Source organism: Panulirus ornatus, chromosome 37, assembly GCF_036320965.1.
Source record: "Panulirus ornatus isolate Po-2019 chromosome 37, ASM3632096v1, whole genome shotgun sequence".
NCBI classification, from domain to species: Eukaryota; Metazoa; Arthropoda; class Malacostraca; order Decapoda; family Palinuridae; genus Panulirus; species Panulirus ornatus.
The window spans coordinates 2,068,440-2,094,445 of record NC_092260.1 but is presented as its reverse complement, the minus strand read 5'-3'; the positions used below and the strand labels follow the sequence as shown (position 1 = coordinate 2,094,445).

The 26,006-nt window shown below is 42.1% G+C and overlaps 1 protein-coding gene and 1 long non-coding RNA gene across 2 annotated transcripts in view; one reads left to right on the top strand and one right to left on the bottom strand.

Moving 5' to 3' along the window:
• The window catches only part of LOC139760453 (uncharacterized), a 339,886-nt gene that overhangs the window by 19,930 nt on the left and 293,950 nt on the right, over positions 1–26,006 (top strand). The gene's annotated exons all lie outside the window — the stretch shown is intronic.
• LOC139760454 (uncharacterized) overlaps positions 8,274–26,006 on the bottom strand; it is a 238,432-nt gene continuing 220,699 nt past the window's right edge. The window contains exon 2 of the long non-coding RNA XR_011715342.1: positions 8,274–10,028. This is a non-coding gene — a long non-coding RNA (uncharacterized lncRNA). The remainder of the gene's footprint in view (positions 10,029–26,006) is intronic.

Here is a 26,006-nt window from a genome sequence, read left to right as displayed (position 1 = left end):
CTTCACTGATGTTCCCATTTGTTCTCTTGTCTATTTACCTCCTTCCAAAACATCTTTTTATGCTCCCTAAAGTTTAATATTCTCTCATTCCAATTCTGATTTGCCCTCATTTTCAACCCTTGCATCTTTCTCTTTACCTGCTGCTGCTTTCTTTTATACATCTCCCAGTCATTTTCACTCTTTTTCTTTGCAAGTATCATCCAAATGTTTCTCTTTTCTCTTTCACTTAATTTTACTTCTTCATCTCACCACTCACTACCCTTTTTAGTCTGCCCACCTCCCCCCTTTTTCATGCCACATGCATCTTTTGCACAAGCCTTCACTGCTTCTCTCAATACATCCCATTCCTCACCCACTCCCCTCACATCATTTGCTCTCACCTTTTACCATTCTCCCTGAGGTAGGGTAGAAAGAATTCTACCTCAGTATTCCCTGCATGTAGTATAAGGTGACTAAAGGGAGTGGGAGCAGGGGGCTGGAAATCCTCTCTTTGTATTTCATTTTCTAAAAGAGGAAACAGAAGAAGGAGTCAAGCAGGGAGTGCTCATCCTCCTTGAAGGCTCAGGTTGGGTTGGCTAAATGTGTGTCGATGTAACCAAGATTAAGTGAAAGATGAGATAGTATGTTTTAGGAAAGAAACCTGGATGTTCTGGTTCTGAATGAAATGAAGCTCAAGGGTAAAGGGGAAGATTGGTTGGAAATGTCTTGGGAGTAAAGTCAGTGGTTAGTGAGAGGACGAGTTAAAGAAGGAGTAGTGCTGCTCCTGAAACAGGAGTTGTAGGAGTGTGTGATAGAATGTAAGAATCTGAATTCTAGATTGATTTGGTTGAGATTGAAAGTGGATGAAAGATGGGTGATTATTGGTGCTTATACTCCTGGTCATGAGATGAAAGAACATGAAAGGCAAGTGTTTTAGGAGCAGCTAAGTGAGTGTGTTAGCAATTTCGGTGCACGAGACCAGGTATTAGTGATGGGTGATTTGAGTGCGAAATTGAGCGATGTGGCAGTTGAGGGTATGATTGGTGTGCATGGAGTATTCTTTGTTGTGGCTTGGCTTGAAATGATGAAGAGCTTGGGTAATTGTATTCTATAAAAAGACTGGTGATTGGGAATCCCTGGTTTAAAAAGAGAGATATAAACAAGTATATGTATGTGAATAGGAGAGATTGTCAAAGGGCATTATTAGACTACAAATTAATTGATAGGCTTGTAAAAGAGAGATTTTGGATGTAAATGATGTGAGAGGGGCAGCTGGTGGGATGTCTGATCACTATCTTGGGAGGTGAAGGTGAAGATTTGTAGAGGTTTTCAAAAGAGAAGAAACAATGTTGGGGAGAAGGAGAGTGGTAAGAGTAAGTGGGTTTGGAAAGGAGACTTGTATGAAGAAATAGCAAGGGAGATTGAGTGTACAATGGCCAAAGGTAAGAGCAAATGAAGGTGAGGGAGTGGGTGAGGAATGGGATGTATATATGGAAGCAGTGATGGTGAGTGCAAGAGATACATTTGGCATGAGAAAAATGGGAAGTGGGCAGATTAGAAAGGGTAGTGAGTGGTGGGATGAAGAAGTAATGTTGCTTGTGAAAGGGAAAAGAGATGCGTTTGGACAATACTTACAAGGAAGGCATGCAAATGACTAGGATATGTATAAAAGAAAGCAGTAAGAGGTCAAGAGGACCGTGCAGGGGTTGAAAAAAAGAGGGGCAATGGGTATCATTTACTTTAGGGAGAATAAAATGATGTTTTGGAAGGAGTCAATAACGTGGAAAGACAAGAGGACAAATGGGAACATCGTTGAAGAGGGCAAGGGGGAAAGTAATAACGGATAGTGATGGAGCGAGGAGGAGATGGAGTAAGTAATTTGGAGGATTGTTGAATGTGTTTGATAATAGAGTGGCAGATGTTGGATGTTTTGATTGGGCTTGTGTGCAAAGTGAGAGACTCAGGGAGAATGGTTTGGTGAACAGAGAAGTGTGGTGAAACCCTTGTGGAAGATGAAATCTGGCAAGGCAGAGTGGCAGATGTTGGGTGTTTTGGTTGGGGAGATGTGCAAAGTGAGAGACTCAGGGAGAATGGTTTGGTGAAGAGAGAGGTGTGGTGAAAGCCTTGTGAAAGATGAAATCTGGCAAGGCAGCAGAAATGGATGGTATTGGAGTTGAATTTATTAAGAAAGGGGGTGACTCTGTTGTTGATTGGTTGGTGTATGTATGGATCATGGTAGAGTGCCTGAGGATTGGCGGAATGCATGTATAGTGCCATTGTATAAAGGCAAAGGGGATAAAGTTGAGTGTTCAAATTTCAGAGGCATAAGTTTGTTGAATATACCTGGAAGATTTTATGGGAGGGTATTGATTGAGATAGTGGATGCATGTACGGAGCATCAGATTGGGGAGGAATAGTGTGGTTTTAGAAGTGGTAGAGGATGTGTGGATCAGGTGTTAGCTTTGAAGAATGTCTGTGAGAAATACTTAGAAAAACAGATGGATTTGTATGTGGCATTTATGGATCTGGAGAAGGCATATGATGATAGGCTTGATAAAGATGCTTTATGGAAGGTATTTAGAATATATGGAGGTAAGCTCCTAGAAGCAGTGAAATTTTATCAAGGGTATAAGGCATGTGTATGAACAGGAGTGTAATTGGTTCTCAGCGAAGGTAAGTCTATGGCAGGCGTGTGTAATATCACCATGGATGTTTAATTTGTTTATGGATCGGGTTGTTAGGGAGGTAGATGGAAAAGTTTTGGAGAGATGGGCGACTATGCAGTGTGTTGGGATGAGAGGGCCTGGGAAGTAAGTCAGTTGTTTGCTGATGATAAAGCAATTTTGGCTGATTTGAGTGAAGAACTGCAGAAGGTGATTGGGTTTGGAAATGTGTGTGAAATGCAAAAGTTCAGAGTAAGTGTAAATAAGAGGAAGGTTATTAGGTTCAGCAGGGTTGAGGGACAAGTTAGTTGGGATGTAAGTTTAAATGGCAAAAAATTGGAGGAAGTGAAGTGTTTTAGATATCTGGGAGTGGACTTGGCAGCAAATGGAACAATGGAGTGGAAGTGAGGCATTGGTTGGGTGAGGTGGTAAAGGTTCTGTGGGCATTGAATAATGAGTGGAGACCAATTTTGAAGTGGAATAATGGAGTGAAAAAGATTTTAAGCTATCATGAGGATGAAAAACATTATGTCAATGGACTGAACCAGGGCATGTGAAGCGTCTGGAGTAGACCATGGAAAGGTCCTTGGGGTTTGGATATGGATAGTGAGCTGTGGTTGCAGTGCATTACACGTGACAGCTAGAGAGTGGATGTAAGCGGATGTGGTCTTTATCTATTCCTAGTGCTACCTCACTAACATGGGAAATGATGATCAAATATGGAAAGAAAATAGTAATGTATCCAAATATCTTCATGATATTCACCATCAGCATTTTGCATGTGTATGAAATTAGTCTAAATCAAATTTGAAAAGTAAGAAAGTCTCCTTGTTCATATATCTCATAAGTAGCTTTTTGGCATGTCAAGCAAACTCTCCTGCCACCCTTCACTAACCAGACGACCAGGCCAACATGAAAATATTTGATATAACATTTTTAGAGTATTTCTTTCTTTGAATGTTAGTATAACATTGCATGAGGGAAAAAAAAAAAAAAATTCAATGTGTACATGAACTCAGGAATGAATACTTGAGCTGCTTTGCCACATTTCACCATCTCCTCTCTCACAAAATTACTTTTCATGACTCTTGCTATGCATACCTCTGTGTCTCAGTCACCTTCTTGGAGAGCGAAAATGCGTATGTTTGAAGGAATATTTGTTCCAACAATATTATATGTTGTGAGGCATGGGCTATAGAAGGGTTGTATGGAGGAGGGTGGAGGTATGGAAATGAAATGTTTGATGACAATATGTGGTATGAGGTGGTTTGATCGAGGAAGTAAACCAAGAATATTGTACTGAGGCTTTATTTAGCTTTATGTAGCAGGGCATCTGAAACAAACAGGATCTGTTATACAATGTAATATATATGGAACAATGTTTAGTTGAATACACATCATTCTTCCAGCCTCTAAAAGGAACTGTGGCAGAGAAATATGCATGGAACACATTATTTTTATACTTAATTATTCCAGCCTCTAAATGAAATATGATAAATGCATGTTTTGGTAGGATGGTGGAGGTTTAGTGAGTCATGAATGACACAGGTGGATGCTTAGCTTTTGAGCCTCCTTAAGTTGTGACATCCTGTGCAAGTGGACCTTCAGGTGCTTCTTCCATCTCTGGCAACTTGGTCTAGTGCTGTAATACCATTATGTTCTGGAATTTAGGGTTTCTTCTCTGGTATGTTGATACTGCTACCTCTTGAATCAAGATGTCACAAAGACAGTTGTGTCCCTCTTGTCCATCAGTTTGATATGTGCATACTCAGTGTTTACAATGATGAGCTAAGCTTCATTCACAAGCTGGTAATACTTACTCTAACGTACTTGTCTCTTAAGGAACAATAGAATGGGAATTACTGAAAGAAAGAAATGAGTATATTATGTAGATATGTAAATATATGTACATATGTGGTAAATACCAAAACATCAGTCATTTGTAATTGGAGAACATCAATCATTTTTGATAGGAGAAATAGCAGTAGAGTATTACTGCATATACATATGCAGTAATACCATGGAAGCAGAAGTGAGTCATAGGGTGGGTTAGTGGGTGAAAGTTCTGGGAGCATTGAAAAGTGTGGAAGGCGAGAACATTATCTCAGAAAGCAAAAATGGGTATGTTTGAAGGAATAGTGGTTCCAACAATGTTATATGGTTGCAAGGTGTGGGCTATAAATAGATTTGTGCAAAGAAGGGTGGATGTGTTGGAAATGAGATGTTTGAGGACAGTATGTGGTGTAAGGTGGTTTGATTGAGTAAGTAATGAAAGGGTAAGAGAGATGTGTGGTAATAAAAAGAGTGTAGTTGAGAGAGCAGAAGAGGGTATTTTGAAATGGTTTGATCACATGAAGAGAATGAGTGAGGAAAGATTGACAAAGAGGATATATGTGTCAGAGGTGGAAGGAATGAGGAGAAAGTGGGAGACCAAATTGGAGGTAGAAGGATGGAGTGAAAAAGATTTTGAGTGATCGGGGCCTTAACATGCAGGAGGGTGAAAGGCGTGCAAGGAATAGAGTGAATTGGAACGATGTGGTATACCGGGGTCGATGTGCTGTCAATGGATTGAACCAGGGCACGTGAAGCATTTGGGTAAACCATGGAAAGTTTTGTGGGGCCTGGACGTGGAAAGGGAGCTGTGGTTTCGGTGCATTATACATGACAGCTAGAGACTGAGTGTGAACAAATGTGGCCTTTGTTGTCTTTTCCTAATACTGCCTCGCGCAAATGCGAGGGTAAGGGGTTGTCATTTCATGTGTGGTGGGATGGCGATAGGAATGAATAAAGGCAGCAAGTATGAATTATGTACATGTCTATATGTCTGTATATATATATATATATATATATATATATATATATATATATATATATATATATATGTATATATATATATTTTTTTTTTTTTTTGCTTTGTCGCTGTCTCCCGCGTTTGCAAGGTAGCGCAAGGAAACAGACGAAAGAAATGGCCCAACCCACCCCCATACACAATGTATACACACACGTCCACACATGCAAATATACATACCTATACATCTCAATGTACACATATATATACATACACAGACACATACATATATACCCATGCACACAATTCACACTGTCTGCCCCCATTCACTCCCATCGCCACCTCGCCACACGTGGAATACCTTCCCCCTCCCCCCTCATGTGTGCGAGGTAGCACTAGGAAAAGACAACAAAGGCCCCATTCGTTCACACTCAGTCTCTAGCTGCCATGCAATAATGCCCAAAACCACAGCTCACTTTCCACATCCAGGCCCCACACAACTTTCCATGGTTTACCCCAGATGCTTCACATGCCCTGGTTCAATCCACTGACAGCACGTCAACCCTGGTATACCACATCGATCCAATTCACTCTATTCCTTGCCCTCCTTTCACCCTCCTGCATGTTCAGGCCCCAATCACACAAAATCTTTTTCACTCCATCTTTCCACCTCCAATTTGGTCTCCCACTTCTCCTCGTTCCCTCCACCTCCGACACATATATCCTGTTGGTCAATCTTTCCTCACTCATTCTCTCCATGTGCCCAACCATTTCAAAACACCCTCTTCTGCTCTCTCAACCACGCTCTTTTTATTTCCACACATCTCTCTTACCCTTACGTTACTTACTCGATCAAACCACCTCACACCACACACTGTCCTCAAACATCTCATTTCCAGCACATCCACCCTCCTGCGCACAACTCTATCCATAGCCCACGCCTCGCAACCATACAACATTGTTGGAACCACTATTCCTTCAACCATACCCATTTTTGCTTTCCGAGATAATGTTCTCGGCTTCCACACATTTTTCAAGACTTCCAGGATTTTCGCCCTCTCCCCCACCCTATGATCCACTTCCGCTTCCATGGTTCCATCCGCTGCCAGATCCACTCCCAGATATCTAAAACACTTTACTTCCTCAGTTTTTCTCCATTCACACTTACCTCCCAATTGACTTTACCCTCAACCCTACTGTACCTAATAACCTTGCTCTTATTCACATTTACTCTTAACTTTCTCCTTTCACACACTTTACCAAACTCAGTCACCAGCTTCTGCAGTTTCTTACATGAATCAGCCACCAGCGCTGTATCATCAGCGAACAACAACTGACTCACTTCCCAAGCTCTCTCATCCACAACAGACTTCATACTTGCCCCTCTTTCCAAAACTCTTGCATTCACCTCCCTAACAACCCCATCCATAAACCAATTAAACAACCATGGAGACATCACACACCCCTGCCGCAAACCTATGTTCACTGAGAACCAATCACTTTCCTCTCTTCCTACACGTACACATGCCTTACATCCTTGATAAAAACTTTTCACTGCTTCTAACAACTTGCCTCCCACACCATATATTCTTAATACCTTCCACAGAGCATCTCTATGAACTCTATCATATGCCTTCTCCAGATCCATAAATGCTACATACAAATCCATTTGCTTATCTAAGTATTTCTCACATACATTCTTCAAAGCAAACACCTGATCCTCACATCCTCTACCACTTCTGAAACCACACTGCTCTTCCCCAATCTGATGCTCTGTACATGCCTTCACCCTCTCAATCAATACCCTCCCATATAATTTACCAGGAATACTCAACAAACTTATTCCTTTGTAATTTGAGCACTCACTCTTATCCCCTTTGCCTTTGTACAATGGCACTATGCACGCATTCCGCCAATCCTCAGGCACCTCACCATGAGTCATACATACATCAAATAACCTTACCAACCAGTCAACAATACAGTCACCCCCTTTTTTAATAAATTCCACTGCAATACCATCCAAACCTGCTTCCTTGCTGGCTTTCATCTTCCGCAAAGCTTTTACTACCTCTTCTCTGTTTACCAAATCATTTTCCCTAACCCTCTCACTTTGCACACCACCTCGACCAAAACACCCTATATCTGCCACTTTGTCATCAAACACATTCAACAAACCTTCAAAATACTCACTCCATCTCCTTCTCACATCACCACTACTTGTTATCACCTCCCCATTTGCGCCCTTCACTGAAGTTCCCATTTGCTCCCTTGTCTTACGCACTTTATATACCTCCTTCCAGAACATCTTTTTATTCTCCCTAAAATTTAATGATACTCTCTCACCCCAACTCTCAGTTGCATTTTTTCCCTGCAAAAATCGTCCAAATGCCTCTCTCTTCTCTCTCACTAATAATCGTACTTCTTCATCCCACCACTCCCTACCCTTTCTAATCAACCCACCTCCCACTCTTCTCATGCCACAAGCATCTTTTGCACACTCCATCACTGATTCCCTAAATACATCCCATTCCTCCCCCACTCCCCTTACTTCCATCGTTCTCACCTTTTTCCATTCTGTACTCATTCTCTCCTGGTACTTCCTCACACAAGTCTCCTTCCCAAGCTCACTTACTCTCACCACCCTCTTCACCCCAACATTCACTCTTCTTTTCTGAAAACCCATACAAATCTTCACCTTGGCCTCCACAAGATAATGATCAGACATCCCTTTAGTTGCACCTCTCAGCACATTAACATCCAAAAGTCTCTCTTTCGCACGCCTGTCAATTAACACGTAATCCAATAACGCTCTCTGGCCATCTCTCCTACTTACATATGTATACTTATGTATTTTTTTTTTTTTTTTTTTTTGCTTTGTCGCTGTCTCCCGCGTTTGCGAGGTAGCGCAAGGAAACAGACGAAAGAAATGGCCCAACCCACCCCCATACACATGCCTTGATTCAATCCACTGACAGCACGTCAACCCCGGTATACCACATCGCTCCAATTCACTCTATTCTTTGCCCTCCTTTCACCCTCCTGCATGTTCAGGCCCCGATCACACAAAATCTTTTTCACTCCATCTTTCCACCTCCAATTTGGTCTCCCTCTTCTCCTCGTTTCCTCCACCTCCGACACATATATCCTCTTGGTCAATCTTTCCTCACTCATTCTCTCCATGTGACCAAACCATTTCAAAACACCCTCTTCTGCTCTCTCAACCACGCTCTTTTTATTTCCACACATCTCTCTTACCCTTACGTTACTTACTTGATCAAACCACCTCACACCACACATTGTCCTCAAACATCTCATTTCCAGCACATCCATCCTCCTGCGCAAAACTCTATCCATAGTCCACGCCTCGCAACCATACAACATTGTTGGAACCACTATTCCTTCAAACATACCCATTTTTGCTTTCCGAGATAATGTTCTCGACTTCCACACATTCTTCAAGGCTCCCAGAATTTTCGCCCCCTCCCCCACCCTATGATCCACTTCCGCTTCCATGGTTCCATCCGCTGCCAGATCCACTCCCAGATATCTAAAACACTTCACTTCCTCCAGTTTTTCTCCATTCAAACTCACCTCCCAATTGAATTGAGCCTCAACCCTACTGTACCTAATAACCTTGCTCTTATTCACATTTACTCTTAACTTTCTTCTTTCACACACTCTACCAAACTCAGTCACCAGCTTCTGCAGTTTCTCACATGAATCAGCCACCAGCGCTGTATCATCAGCGAACAACAACTGACTCACTTCCCAAGCTCTCTCCTTCCCAACAAACTTCATACTTGCCCCTCTTTCCAAAACTCTTGCATTCACCTCCCTAACAACCCCATCCATAAACAAATTAAACAACCATGGAGACATCACACACCCCTGCCGCAAACCTACATTCACGGAGAACCAATCACTTTCCTCTCTTCCTACACGTACACATGCCTTACATCCTCGATAAAAACTTTTCACTGCATCTAACAACTTGCCTCCCACACCATATATTCTTAATACCTTCCACAGAGCATCTCTATCAACTCTATCATATGCCTTCTCCAGATCCATAAATGCTACATACAAATCCATTTGCTTTTCTAAGTATTTCTCACATACATTCTTCAAAGCAAACACCTGATCCACACATCCTCTACCACTTCTTAAACCACACTGCTCTTCCCCAATCTGATGCTCTGTACATGCCTTCACCCTCTCAATCAATACCCTCCCATATAATTTGCCAGGAATACTCAACAAACTTATACCTCTGTAATTTGAGCACTCACTCTTATCCCCTTTGCCTTTGTACAATGGCACTATGCACGCATTCCGCCAATCCTCAGGCACCTCACCATGAGTCATACATACATTAAATAACCTTACCAACCAGTCAACAATACAGTCACCCCCTTTTTTAATAAATTCCACTGCAATACCATCCAAACCTGCTGCCTTGCTGGCTTTCATCTTCCGCAAAGCTTTTACTACCTCTTCTCTGTTTACCAACTCATTTTCCCTATCCCTCGCACTTTGCACACCACCTTGACCAAAACACCCTATATCTGCCACTCTATCATCAAACACATTCAACAAACCTTACTTATGTATATCTTGCTTTTTAAACCAAGTATTCCCAATCACCAGTCCTTTTTCAGCATATAAATCTACAAGCTCTTCACCATTTCCATTTACAACACTGAACACCCCATGCATACCAATTATTCCCTCAACTGCCACATTACTCACCTTTGCATTCAAATCACCCATCAATATAACCCGGTCTCGTGCATCTAAAACCACTAACACACTCATTCAGCTGCTCCCAAAACACTTGCCTCTCATGATCTTTCTTCTCCTGCCCAGGTGCATATGCACCAATAATCACCCATCTCTCTCCATCAACTTTCAGTTTTACCCATATTAATCTAGAATTTACCTTCTTGCATTCTATCACATACTCCCACAACTCCTGTTTCAGGAGTACTGCTACTCCTTCCCTTGCTCTTGTCCTCTCACTAACCCCTGACTTTACTCCCAAGACATTCCCAAATCACTCTTCCCCTTTACCCTTGAGCTTTGTTTCACTCAGAGCCAAAACATCCAGGTTCCTTTCCTCAGACATACTACCTATCTCTCCTTTTTTCACATCTTGGTTACATCCACACACATTTAGACACCCCAGTCTGAGCCTTTGAGGAGGATGAGCACTCCCCGCTGACTCCTTCTTCTGTTTCCGATTTTAAAAAGTTAAAAATACAAGGAGGGAAGGATTTCTGGCCCCCCGCTCCCGTCCCCTCTAGTCGCCTTCTACGACACGCGAGGAATGTGTGGGAAGTATTCTTTCACCCCTATCCCCAGGGATATATATTTATTTATTTTATTATTTTGCTTTGTCGCTGTCTCCCGCATTAGCGAGGTAGCGCAAGGAAACAGAAGAAAGAATGGCCCACACCGCCCACATACACATTTAGATACATACATGTCCACACACGCACAATATACATACCTATACATCTCAGTGTACACATATATATACACACACAGACATATACATATATTCACATGTACATAATTCATACTGTCTGACTTTATTTATTCCCACCGCCACCTTGTCACACATGTAATAACAACCCCCTCCCCCCTCATGTGTGCGAGGTAGTGCTAGGAAAAGACAACAAAGGCCCCATTTCTTCACACTCAGTCTCTAGCTGTCATGTAATAATGCACCGAAACCACAGCTCCCTTTCCACATCCAAGCCCCACAGAACTTTCCATGGTTTACCCCAGACGCTTCACATGCCCTGATTCAATCCATTGACAGCACGTTGACCCCAGTATACCACTTCGATCCAATTCACTCTATTCCTTGCCTGCCTTTCACCCTCCTGCATGTTCAGGCCCCGATCACTAAAATCTTTTTCATTCCATCTTTGCACCTCCAATTTGGTCTCTCACTTCTCCTTGTTCCCTCCACCTCCGACACATATATCCTGTTGGTCAATCTTTCCTCACTCATTCTCTCCATGTGACCAAACCATTTCAAAACACCCTCTTCTGCTCTCTCAACCACGCTCTTTTTATTTCCACACATCTCTCTTACCCTTACCTTACTTAATCAAACCACCTCACACCACATATTGTCCTCAAACATCTCATTTCCAGCACATCCACCCTCCTGCGCACAACTCTATCCATAGCCCACGCCTCGCAACCATACAACATTGTTGGAACCACTATTCCTTCAAACGTACCCATTTTTGCTTTCTGAGATAATGTTCTCGACTTCCAAACATTCTTCAAGGCTCCCAGAATTTTCGCCCCCTCCCCCACCCTATCATTCACTTCCGCTTCCATGGTTCCATACGCTACCAGATCCACTCCCAGATATCTAAAACACTTTACTTCCTCCAGTTTTTCTCCATTCAAACATACCTCCCAATTGGCTTGACCCTCAACCCTACAGTACCTAATAACCTTGCTCTTATTCACATTTACTCTTAACTTTCTTCTTTCACACACTTTACCAAACTCAGTCCCCAGCTTCTGCAGTTTCTCACATGAATCAGCCACCAGCACTGTATCATCAGCGAACAACAACTGACTCACTTCCCAAGCTCTCTCATCCCCAACAGAATGCATACTTGCCCCTCTTTCCAAAACTCTTGCATTCACCTCCATAACAACCCCATCCATAAACGAATTAAACAACCATGGAGACATCACACACCCCTGCTGCAAACCTACATTCACTGAGAACCAATCATTTTCCTCTCTTCCTACATGTACACATGCCTTACATCCTCGATAAAAACTTTTCACTTTTAACAACTTGCCTCCCACACCATATATTCTTAATATCTTCCACAAAGCATCTCTATCAGCTCTATCATATGCCTTCTCCAGATCCATAAATGCTACCTACAAATCCATTTGCTTTTCTAAGTATTTCTTTCATACATTTTTCAAAGCAAACACCTGATCCACACATCCTCTACCACTTCTGAAACCACACTGCTCTTCCCCAATCTGATGCTCTGTACCTCTAATACTTATACCTCTGTAATTTGAGCACTCACTCTTATTCCCTTTGCCTTTGTACATTGGCACTATGCAAGCATTCCACCAATCCTCAGACACCTCAACATGAATCATGCATACATTAAACAACCTTACCAACCAGTCAACAATACAGTCACCCCCTTTTTTTATAAATTCCACTGCAGTACCATCCAAACCTGCTGCCTTGCCGGCTTTCATCTTCCGCAAAGCTTTTACTACCTCTTCTCAGTTTACCAAATCATTTTCCCTAACCCTCTCACTTTACACACCACCTCGACCAAAACACCCTATATCTGCCACTCTATCATCAAACACATTCAACAAACCTTCAAAATACTCACTCCATCTTCTCACATCACCACTACTTGTTATCACCTCCCCATTAGCCCCCTTCACTGAAGTTCCCATTTGCTCCCTTGTTTTATGCACTTTATTTACCTCCTTCCAAAACATCTTTTTATCCTCCCTAAAATTTAATGATACTCTCTCACCCCAACTCTCATTTGCCCTCTTTTTCACCTCTTGCACCTTTCTCTTGATCTCCTGTCTCTTTCTTTTATACATCTCCCACTCATTTGCATTTTTTCCCTGCAAAAATCATCCAAATGCCTCTCTTCTCTTTCACTAATAATCTTACTTCTTCATCCCACCACTCACTACCCTTTCTAATCAACCCACCACCCATGCTTCTCATGCCACAAGCATCTTTTGCGCAAGCCATCACTGATTCCGTAAATACATCCCATTCCTCCCCACTCCCCTTACCTCCTTTGTTCTCACCCCTTTCCATTCTGTACTCAGTCTCTCCTGGTACTTCCTCACACAAGTCTCCTTCCCAAGCTCACATACTCTCACCATTCTCTTCACCCCAACATTCTCTCATCTTTTCTGAAAACCCATACAAATCTTTACCTTCGCCTCCACAAGATAATGATCAGACATCCCTCCAGTTGCACCTCTCAGCACATTAACTTCCAAAAGTCTCTCTTTCGTGCGCCTGTCAATTAACACTTAATCCAATAACGCTCTCTGGCCATCTCTCCTTCTTACATATGTATACTTATGTATATCTCGCTTTTTAAACCAGGTATTCCCAATCACCAGTCCTTTTTCAGCACATAAATCTACAAGCTCTTCACCATTTCCATTTACAACACTGAACACCCCATGTATACCAATTATTCCCTCAACTGCCACATTACTCTTGCATTCAAATCACCCATCACTATAACCCGGTCTCGTGCATCAAAACCACTAACACATTCATTCAGCTGCTCCCAAAACACTTGCCTCTCATGATCTTTCTTCTCATGCCCAGGTGCATATGCACCAATAATCACCCATCTCTCTCCATCAACTTTCAGTTTTACCCATATTAATCTAGAATTTACTTTCCTACTTTCTATCACATACTCCCACAACTCCTGTTTCAGGAGTAGTGCTACTCCTTCCCTTGCTCTTGTCCTATCACTAACCCCTGACTTTACTCCCAAGACATTCCCAAACCACTCTTCCCCTTTACCCTTGAGCTTCGTTTCACTCAGAGCCAAAACATCCAGGTTCCTTTCCTCAAACATACTACGTATCTCTCCTTTTTTCACATCTTGGTTACATCCACAGACATTTAGACAACCCAATCTGAACCTTCGAGGAGGATGAGCACTCCCCGCGTGACTCCTTCATCTGTTTCCCCTTTTAGAAAGTTAAAATACAAGGAGGGGAGGATTTCTTGCCCCCTGCTCCCGTCCCCTCTTTTGTTACCCAACAAAATTATTGAGGTCCTGCTTTTTCAACTATTACCGGAGTATTGTATATGCAACTCAAATGCATCTTGTCATGATATTCCTTTTTTCACTTTTTTAACTACTCATGAGGGATGACTCTCTTTACTTCCCAAATCATATAGGCAATACTTTGGTTATTGCTCTTGAGATCTGGCTGCTTGTGTGCCCCCACCATTAGCTAGACCATGCAGTACTTGGTAAGCTGGTGCATCACATGATTACTGTATGGCTGATGGTAACTCAGCAATCAGCCGTGACTGTTTCTTCCCACAACTTGAAGCTTTGGAACTCTCTACCCTCTCATATCTTTCCCAATAACTATGACCTGGCACATTTTAAAAGGTTTTCCATTTTCTCTAGAATCTGTAAATACTTTCCTGTGTCTTTTCATTTTCCCTTTCATTAATCTCTCTATTTCAAGTGAGGCCTGGCCTTGATGTGGACTTTTGTCCATGACTGGAGCCTTAAAAGAAAAAAAAAAAAAAGGTATGGGACACAGAATATATGTTTCACAATAAGTTCAACTTTAAACCACTTAACCACTCATACTCCTTTCTGCCAAAACCCTAAACTATTTCCACAGCTTTCCTCACCAACTCTTTCCGTTAGCTTCATTACATACCTTGTTCCTTGTATGTAAAGTATTACATACTTTGTTCATAAGTACTTACACATACACATACCTACATACAGACTCACATGTGTATATTCAGTTTTGCACATGCACACAGCTGTTCCACAGGAAGGAGTAGCAAAATTGGAATGAGTGGATGGTTCACACATTATTCATTTCGCTGTCAACCTGTTGATTACTTGGACAGTCCCTGAGCTATCCGTATGACCCATGCATCATGGTGGTATTACTTCTCCAAGTTCACCGAATTCTTTGACACGTTTTTCTTGGTGCTGCATAAGAAATTTGAACACGTATCAGCCCTTCATGTTATCCATCATGGCTGTATGCCCATGAGTGTGTGGTTTGGCGTCAAGTTTACCCCAGGTGGCCACAGTACCTTCTTTGGATTCATCAACAGTTTTGTACACATTGTAATGTACTTGTACTACATGTTGGCTGCCATGGGTGACCGCTACCGACGTTACATCTGGTGGACAAAGTATCTCACCAACTTGCAGATGATCCAGTTCATGATGATCTTTGGTCATGCCTTCTACGTTAATATTGATCTTTACAGTCATTTGCTTGAAGCAACAGTGATTCTGTTAAAACGTGAGCATGTAATGATGAGATGCAAGTTTTCATGTAGTTGCATTATTTTACAGTAACTATGACACTTTTAAGTGTAGCAAATATATATTTTTTTTTTCTTTTTTTGCTTTGTCGCTGTCTCCCGCGTTTGCGAGGTAGCGCAAGGAAACAGACGAAAGAAATGGCCCAACCCACCCCCATACACATGTATATACATACGTCCACACACGCAAATATACATACCTACACAGCTTTCCATGGTTTACCCCAGATGCTTCACATGCCTTGATTCAATCCACTGCCAGCACGTCAACCCCGGTATACCACATCGCTCCAAATCACTCTATTCCTTGCCCTCCTTTCACCCTCCTGCATGTTCAGGCCCCGATCACACAAAATCTTTTTCACTCCATCTTTCCACCTCCAATTTGGTCTTCCACTTCTCCTCGTTCCCTCCACCTCCGACACATATATCCTGTTGGTCAATCTTTCCTCACTCATTCTCTCCATGTGCCCAAACCATTTCAAAACATCCTCTTCTGCTCTCTCAACCACGCTCTTTTTATATCCACACATCTCTCTTACCCTTACGTTACTTACTCGATCAAACCACCTCACACCACACATTGTCCTCAAACATCTCATTTCCAGCACATCCATCCTCCTGCGCACAACTCTATCCATAGCCCACGCCTCACAACCATACAACATTGTTGGAACCACTGTTCCTTCAAACATAGCCATTTTTGCTTTCCGAGATAATGTTCTCGACTTCCACACATTCTTCAAGGCTCCCAGGATTTTCGCCCCCTCCCCCACCCTATGATCTACTTCCGCTTCCATGGTTCCATCCGCTGCCAGATCCACTCCCAGATATCTAAAACACTTTACTTCCTCCAGTTTTTCTCCATTCAAACTTACCTCCCAATTGACTTGACCCTCAACCCTACTGTACCTAATTACCTTGCTCTTATTCACATTTACTCTTAACTTTCTTCTTTCACACACTTTACCAAACTCAGTCACCAGCTTCTGCAGTTTCTCACATGAATCAGCCACCAGCGCTGTATCATCAGCGAACAACAACTGACTCACTTCCCAAGCTCTCTCATCCCCAACAGACTTCATACTTGTCCCTCTTTCCAAAACTCATGCATTCACCTCCCTAACAACCCCATCCATAAATAAATTAAACAACCATGGAGACATCACACACCCCTGCTGCAAAACTACATTCACTGAGAACCAATCACTTTCCTCTCTTCCTACAAGCACACATACCTTACATCCTCGATAAAAACTTTTCACTGCTTCTAACAACTTGCCTCCCACACCATATATTTTAATACCTTCCATGGAGCATCTCTATCAACTCTATCATATGCCTTCTCCAGATCCATAAATGCTACATACAAATCCATTTGCTTTTCTAAGTATTTCTCACATACATTCTTCAAGGCAAACACCTGATCCACACATCCTCTACCACTTCTGAAACCACACTGCTCTTCCCCAATCTGATGATGCTCTGTACATGCCTTCACCCTCTCAATCAATACCCTCCCATGTAATTTACCTGGAATACTCAACAAACTTATACCTCTGTAATTTGAGCACTCACTCTTATCCCCTTTGCCTTTGTACAATGGCACTATGCACGCATTCCGCCAATCCTCAGGCACCTCACCATGAGTCATACATACATTAAATAACCTTACCACCAGTCGATAATACAGGCACCCCCTTTTTTAATAAATTCCACTGCAATACCATCCAAACCTGCTGCCTTGCCGGCTTTCATCTTCCGCAAAGCTTTTACTTCCTCTTCTCTGTTTACCAAATCATTTTTTTTTTTCTTTTTTTGCTTTGTCGCTGTCTCTCGCGTTTGCGAGGTAGCGCAAGGAAACAGACGAAAGAAATGGCCCAACCCACCCCCATACACATGTATATACATACGTCCACACACGCAAATATACATACCTACACAGCTTTCCATGGTTTATCCCAGACGCTTCACATGCTCTGATTCAATCCACTGACAGCACGTCAACCCCGGTATACCACATCGATCCAATTCACTCTATTCCTTGCCCTCCTTTCACCCTCCTGCATGTTCAGGCCCCGATCGCACAAAATCTTTTTCACTCCATCTTTCAACCTCCAATTTGGTCTCCCACTTCTCGTTCCCTCCACCTCCGACACATATATCCTGTTGGTCAGTCTTTCCTCACTCATTCTCTCCATGTGCCCAAACCATTTCAAAACACCCTCTTCTGCTCTCTAAACCACGCTCTTTTTATTTCCACACATCTCTCTTGCCCTTACGTTACTTACTCGATCAAACCACCTCACACCACACATTGTCCTCAAACATCTCATTTCCAGCACATCCATCCTCCTGCGCACAACTCTATCCATAGCCCACGCCTCGCAACCATACAACATTGTTGGAACCACTATTCCTTCAAACATACCCATTTTTGCTTTCCGAGATAATGTTCTCGACTTCCACACATTCTTCAAGGCTCCCAGGATTTTCGCCCCCTCCCCCACCCTATGATCCACTTCCGCTTCCATGGTTCCATCCGCTACCAGATCCACTCCCAGATATCTAAAACACTTTACTTCCTCCAGTTTTGCTCCATTCAAACACCTCCCAATTGACTTGACCCTCAACCCTACTGTACCTAATAACCTTGCTCTTATTCACATTTACTCTTAACTTTCTTCTTTCACACACTTTACCAAACTCAGTCACCAGCTTCTGCAGTTTCTCACATGAATCAGCCACCAGCGCTGTATCATCAGTGAACAACAACTGACTCACTTCCCAAGCTCTCTCATCCACAACAGACTTCATACTTACCCCTCTTTCCAAAACTCTTGCATTTACCTCCCTAACAACCCCATCCATAAACAAATTAAACAACCATGGAGACATCACACACCCCTGTCGCAATCCTACATTCACTGAGAACCAATCACTTTCCTCTCTTCCTACACGTACACATGCCTTACATCCTCGATAAAAACTTTTCACTGCTTCTAACAACTTTCCTCCCACACCATATATTCTTGATACCTTCCACAGAGCATCTCTATCAACTCTATCATATGCCTTCTCCAGATCCATAAATGCTACATACAAATCCATTTGCTTTTCTAAGTATTTCTCACATACATTCTTCAAAGCAAACACCTGATCCACACATCCTCTACCACTTCTGATACCACACTGCTCTTCCCCAATCTGATGCTCTGTACATGCCTTCACCCTCTCAATCAATACCCTCCCATATAATTTACCAGGAATACTCAACAAACTTATACCTCTGTAATTTGAGCACTCACTTTTATCCCCTTTGCCTTTGTACATATATATATATATATATATATATATTTTTTTTTTCATACTATTCGCCATTTCCCGCATTTGCGAGGTAGCGTTAAGAACAGAGGACTGGGCCTTAGATGTAAAATCCTCACCTGGCCCCCTTCTCTGTTCCTTCTTTTGGAAAATTAAAAAAAAAAAACGAGAGGGGAGGATTTCCAGCCACCCACTCCCTCCCCTTTTAGTCGCCTTCTACGACACGCAGGGAATACGTGGGAAGTATTCTTTCTCCCCTATCCCCAGGGATATATATATATATATATATATATATATATATATATATATATATATATTTTTTTTTTTTTTTTTTGATACTTTGTCGCTGTCTCCCGCGTTTGCGAGGTAGCGCAAGGAAACAGACGAAAGAAATGGCCCAACCCCCCCCCATACACATGTACATACACACGTCCACACACGCAAATATACATACCTACACAGCTTTCCATGGTTTACCCCAGATGCTTCACATGCCTTGATTCACTCCACTGACAGCACGTCAACCCCTGTATACCACATCGCTCCAATTCACTCTATTCCTTGCCCTCCTTTCACCCTCCTGCATGTTCAGGCCCCGATCACACAAAATCTTTTTCACTCCATCTTTCCACCTCCAATTTGGTCTCCCTCTTCTCCTTGTTCCCTCCACCTCCGACACATATATCCTCTTGGTCAATCTTTCCTCACTCATTCTCTCCATGTGCCCAAACCACTTCAAAACACCCTCTTCTGCTCTCTCAACCACGCTCTTTTTATTTCCACACATCTCTCTTACCCTTACGTTACTTACTCGATCAAACCACCTCACACCACACATTGTCCTCAAACATCTCATTTCCAGCACATCCATCCTCCTGCGCACAACTCTATCCATAGCCCACGCCTCGCAACCATACAACATTGTTGGAACCACTATTCCTTCAAACATACCCATTTTTGCTTTCCGAGATAATGTTCTCGACTTCCACACATTTTTCAAGGCTCCCAAAATTTTCGCCCCCTCCCCCACCCTATGATCCACTTCCGCTTCCATGGTTCCATCCGCTGACAGATCCACTCCCAGATATCTAAAACACTTCACTTCCTCCAGTTTTTCTCCATTCAAACTCACCTCCCAATTGACTTGACCCTCAACCCTACTGTACCTAATAACCTTGCTCTTATTCACATTTACTCTTAACTTTCTTCTTCCACACACTTTACCAAACTCAGTCACCAGCTTCTGCAGTTTCTCACATGAATCAGCCACCAGCGCTGTATCATCAGCGAACAACAACTGACTCACTTCCCAAGCTCTCTCATCCCCAACAGACTTCATACTTGCCCCTCTTTCCAGGACTCTTGCATTTACCTCCCTAACAACCCCATCCATAAACAAATTAAACAACCATGGAGACATCACACACCCCTGCCGCAAACCTACATTCACTGAGAACCAATCACTTTCCTCTCTTCCTACACGTACACATGCCTTACATCCTCGATAAAAACTTTTCACTGCTTCTAACAACTTGCCTCCCACACCATATATTCTTAATACCTTCCACAGAGCATCTCTATCAACTCTATCATATGCCTTCTCCAGATCCATAAATGCTACATACAAATCCATTTGCTTTTCTAAGTATTTCTCACATACATTCTTCAAAGCAAACACCTGATCCACACATCCTCTACCACTTCTGAAACCGCACTGCTCTTCCCCAATCTGATGCTCTGTACATGCCTTCACCCTCTCAATCAATAGTAGTATATATATATATATAGTAGTATATATATATATATATATATATATATATATATATATATATATATATATATATTTTTATTTTATTATTATTATACTTTGTCGCTGTCTCCCACGTTTGCGAGGTAGCGCAAGGAAACAGACGAAAGAAATGGCCCAACCCCTCCCCCCCCATACACATGTATATACATATATATATATATATATATATTAAGCTGAGGATAGAGAAAGTTAAGAGGTGATTTTACACAGGTATTCAAAATTATCAGAGCCTTTGAAAATCTTATCTAACGAGCTACTTAAGGAGAAATTCATCTGATTTCACTTGTAATAATGGATAAAAACTCGAGAGCATACAATTCACAGTACATGAAGCAAAGTGCTATTTCTTCAATGATTTTAACATATGGAATGATTTACTACCCATAGTAGTTGACAGCTGCACCACATATACGTTTAAGAGTAGTCTTGATAAATCTTTCCCTTTAAATCTATGACTGATATTATTTGTGCCTCCTTAGTGACATGAACAACTTAGTTTTTCTCTATGAAACTTCTGTCTTTTTACTTTTACCTCATCAATCTGTAAGTTTCTAATCTCTTTCACTTTCTCTATCCTCAGCTTAATGTATTGTAAGTGTTAAGTCAGCTGTCAGGGAGCGGGGGGCTGGAAATCCTCCCCTCTCATTTTTTTTTTTTTTTTTTTTTTTTTTTTCAAAAGAAGGAACAGAGAAGGGGCCAGGTGAGGATATTCCCTCAAAGGCCCAGTTCTCTGTTCTTAACGCTACCTCGCTGACGCGGGAAATGGCGAATAGTTTGAAAAAAAAAAAAAAAAAAATTTTTTTTTTTTTTTTTTTCTTTTTTTTTTTTTATACTTTGTCGCTGTCTCCCGCATTTGCGAGGTAGCGCAAGCAAACAGACGAAAGAAATGGCCCAACCTCCCCCATACACATGTACATACACACGTCCACACACGCAAATATACATACCTACACAGCTTTCCATGGTTTACCCCGGACGCTTCACATACCTTGATTCAATCCACTGACAGCACGTCAACCCCTGTATACCACATCGCTCCAATTCACTCTATTCCTTGCCCTCCTTTCACCCTCCTGCATGTTCAGGCCCCGATCACACGAAATCCTTTTCACTCCATCTTTCCACCTCCAATTTGGTCTCCCTCTTCTCCTCGTTCCCTCCACCTCCGACACATATATCCTCTTGGTCAATCTTTCCTCACTCATTCTCTCCATGTGCCCAAACCATTTCAAAACACCCTCTTCTGCTCTCTCAACCACGCTCTTTTTATTTCCACACATCTCTCTTACCCTTACGTTACTTACTCGATCAAACCACCTCACACCACACATTGTCCTCAAACATCTCATTTCCAGCACATCCATCCTCCTGCGCACAACTCTATCCATAGCCCACGCCTCGCAACCATACAACATTGTTGGAACTACTATTCCTTCAAACATACCCATTTTTGCTTTCCGGGATAATGTTCTCGACTTCCACACATTTTTCATTAATATGAAACTTTTTTTTTTTTTTTTTTTTTTCCAAAAGAAGGAACAGAGAATTGGGCCAGGTGAGGGTAGTCCCTCAAAGGCCCAGTCATCTGTTCTTAACGCTACCTCGCTAATGCGGGAAATGGCGAATAGTTTGAAAAAAAAAAAAAAATATTCATTAATAGGAGTGAGGAAGACCTTACAGGAAGTTCTGGATTTCAGTATCATAAGTGTTTCTTATATTAAAAAGGAATAAAAGTACTATTATCTTCAGTGATCTTTATGAAATAGATGGTAAGGTGGAATAGTATGGGAGTATGTACAACACTGAAATGATTGTTCATCAGAGATGAATGAAATAGGAAGAGCCTCTTGAGAGATTGTTAAGATATTTTTCAAAAAGTGTATGTGTGATTTTATCAGATTTGAACGTGTGATTATTTGTTGTACAATTGCTAGAAAAGATAATTTAAGTACCAATTGTAAACTGAGAGAAGGTATATTTATTTATTCATTTTGCTTTGTCGCTGTCTCCCGCGTTTGTGAGGTAGCGCAAGGAAACAGACGAAAGAAATGGCCCAACCCACCCCCATACACATGTATATACATACACGTCCCCACACACAAATATACTTACCCATGCACCTTAATGTACACATATATATACACACTTAGACATATACATGTATACACATGCACACAATTCACACTGTCTGCCTTTATTCATTCCCATCGCCACCTCGCCACACATGGAATAACATCCCCCTCCCCCCTCATGTGTGCAAGGTAGCGCTAGGAAAAGACAACAAAGGCCCCATTCGTTCATACTCAGTCTCTAGCTGTCATGCAATAATGCCCGAAACCATAGCTCCCTTTCCACATCCGGGCCCCACAGAACTTTCCATGGTTTACCCCAGAGGCTTCACATGCCCTGATTCAATCCATTGACAGCATGTCAACCCCAGTATACCACATCGATCCAATTCACTCTATTCCTTGCCCGCCTTTCACCCTCCTGCATGTTCAGGCCCCGATCACACAAAATCTTTTTCACTCCATCTTTCTACCTCCAATTTGGTCTCCCACTTCTCCTCATTCCCTCCACCCCTGACACATATATCTTCTTGGTCAATCTTTCCTGACTCATTCTCTCCATGAGCCCAAACCATTTCAAAACACCCTCTTCTGCTCTCTCAACGACGCTCTTCTTATTTCCACACATCTCTCTTACCCATACGTTACTTACTCGATCAAACCACCTCACACCACATATTGTCCTCAAACATCTCATTTCCAGCACATCCATCCTCCTGCACACTACTCTATCCATAGCCCATGCCTCGCAACCATACAACATTGTTGGAACTACTATTCCTTCAAACATAGCCATTTTTCCTTTCGGAGATAATGTTCTCGACTTCCACACATTCTTCAAGGCTCCCAGGATTTTCGCCCCCTCCCCCACCCTATGATTCACTTCCGCTTCCATGGTTCCATCTGCTGCCAGATCCACTCCCAGATATCTAAAACACTTTACTTCCTCCAGTTTTTCTCCATTCAAACTTACCTCCCAATTGACCTGACCCTCAACCCTACTGTACCTAATAGCCTTGCTCTTATTCACATTTACTGTTAACTTTCTTCTTTCACACACTTTACCAAACTCAGTCACCAGCTTCTGCAGTTTCTCACATGAATCAGCCACCAGCGCTGTATCATCAGCGAACAACAACTGACTCACTTCCCAAGCTCTCTCATCCCCAACAGACTGCATACTTGCCCCTCTTTCCAAAACTCTTGCATTCACCTCCCTAACAACCCCATCCATAAACAAATTAAACAACCATGGAGACATCACACACCCCTGCCGCAAACCTACATTCACTGAGAACCAATCACTTTCCTCTCTTCCTACACGTACACATGCCTTACATCCTCAATAAAAACTTTTCACTACTTCTAACAACTTGCCTCCCACACCATATATTCTTAATACCTTCCACAGAGCATCTCTGACAACTGTATCATATGCCTTCTCCAGATCCATAAATACTATATACAAATCCATTTGCTTTTCTAAGTATTTTTCACATACATTCTTCAAAGCAAACACTTGATCCACACATCCTCTACCACTTCTGAAACCACACTGCTCTTCCCCAATCTGATGCTCTGTACATGCCTTCACCCTCTCAATCAATACCCTCCCATATAATTTCCCAGGAATACTCAACAAACTTATACTTCTGTAATATGAACACTCACTCTTATCCCCTTTGCCTTTGTACAATATCACTATGCACGCATTCCGCCAATCCTCAGGCACCTCACCATGAATCATACATATATTAAATAACCTTACCAACCAGTCAACAATACAGTCACCCCCTTTTTTAATAAATTCCACTGCAATACCATCCAAACCTGCTGCCTTGCTGACTTTCATCTTCCGCAAAGCTTTTACTACCTCTTCTCTGCTTACCAAATTATTTTCCTTAACCCTCTCACTTTGCACACCACCTCAACCAAAACACCCTATATCTGCCACTCTATCATCAAACACATTCAACAAACCTTCAAAATACTCACTCCATCTCCTTCTCACATCATCACTACTTGTTATCAACTCCCATTAGCCCCCTTCACTGAAGTTCCCATTTGCTCCCTTGTCTTACGCACTTTATTTACCTCCTTCCAGAACATCTTTTTATTCTTCCTAAAATTTAATGATTCTCACCCCAACTCTCATTTGCCCTCTTTTTCACCCCTTGCACTTTTCTCTTGACCTCCTGTCTCTTTCTTTTATACATCTCCCACTCATTTGCATTTTTCCTTGCAAAAATCGTCCAAATGCCTCTCTCTTCTCTTTCACTAATAATCTTACTTCTTCATCCCACCACTCACTACCCTTTCTAATCAACCCACCTTCCACGCTTCTCATGCCACAAGCATCTTTTGCGCAATCCATCACTGCTTCCCTAAATACGACCCATTCCTCCCCCACTCCCCTTACCTCCTTTGTTTTCACCTTTTTCCTTTCTGTACTGAGTTTCTCTTGGTACTCCCTCACACAAGTCTCCTTCCTAAGCTCACTTACTCTCACCACCCTCTTCACCCCAACATTCTCTCTTCTTTTCTGAAAACCCCTACAAATCTTCACCTTAGCCTCCACAAGATAATGATCAGACATCCCTCCAGTTGCACCTCTCAGCACATCAACATCCAAAAGTCTCTCTTTCGTGCGCCTGGCGATTAACACATAATCCAAGTAATGCTCTTTGGCCATCTTCTCCTACTTACATACGTATACTTATGTATATCTCGCTTTTTAAACCAGGTATTCCCAATCACCAGTCCTTTTTCAGCACATAAATCTACAAGCTCTTCACCCTTTCCATTTACAACACTAAACACCCCATGTATACCAATTATTCCCTCAACTGCCACATTACTCACCTTTGCATTCAAATCACCCATCACTATAACCCGGTCTTGTGCATCAAAACCACTAACACACTCATTCAGCTGCTCCCAAAACACTTGCCTCTCATGATCTTTCTTCTCATGCCCAGGTGCATATACACCAATAATCACCCATCTCTCTCCATCAACTTTCAGTTTTACCCATATTGATCTAGTATTTACTTTCTTACGAAGCTCAAGGGTAAAGGGGAAGAGTGGTTTGGGAATGTCTGGGGAGTAAAGTCATGGGTTAGTGAGAGGACAAGAGCAAGGGAAGGAGTAGCAATACTCCTGAAACAGGAGTTGTGGGAGTATGTGATAGAATGTAAGAAAGTAAATTCTCGATTAATATGGGTAAAACTGAAAGTTGATGGAGAGAGGTGGGTGATTATTGGTGCATATGCACCTG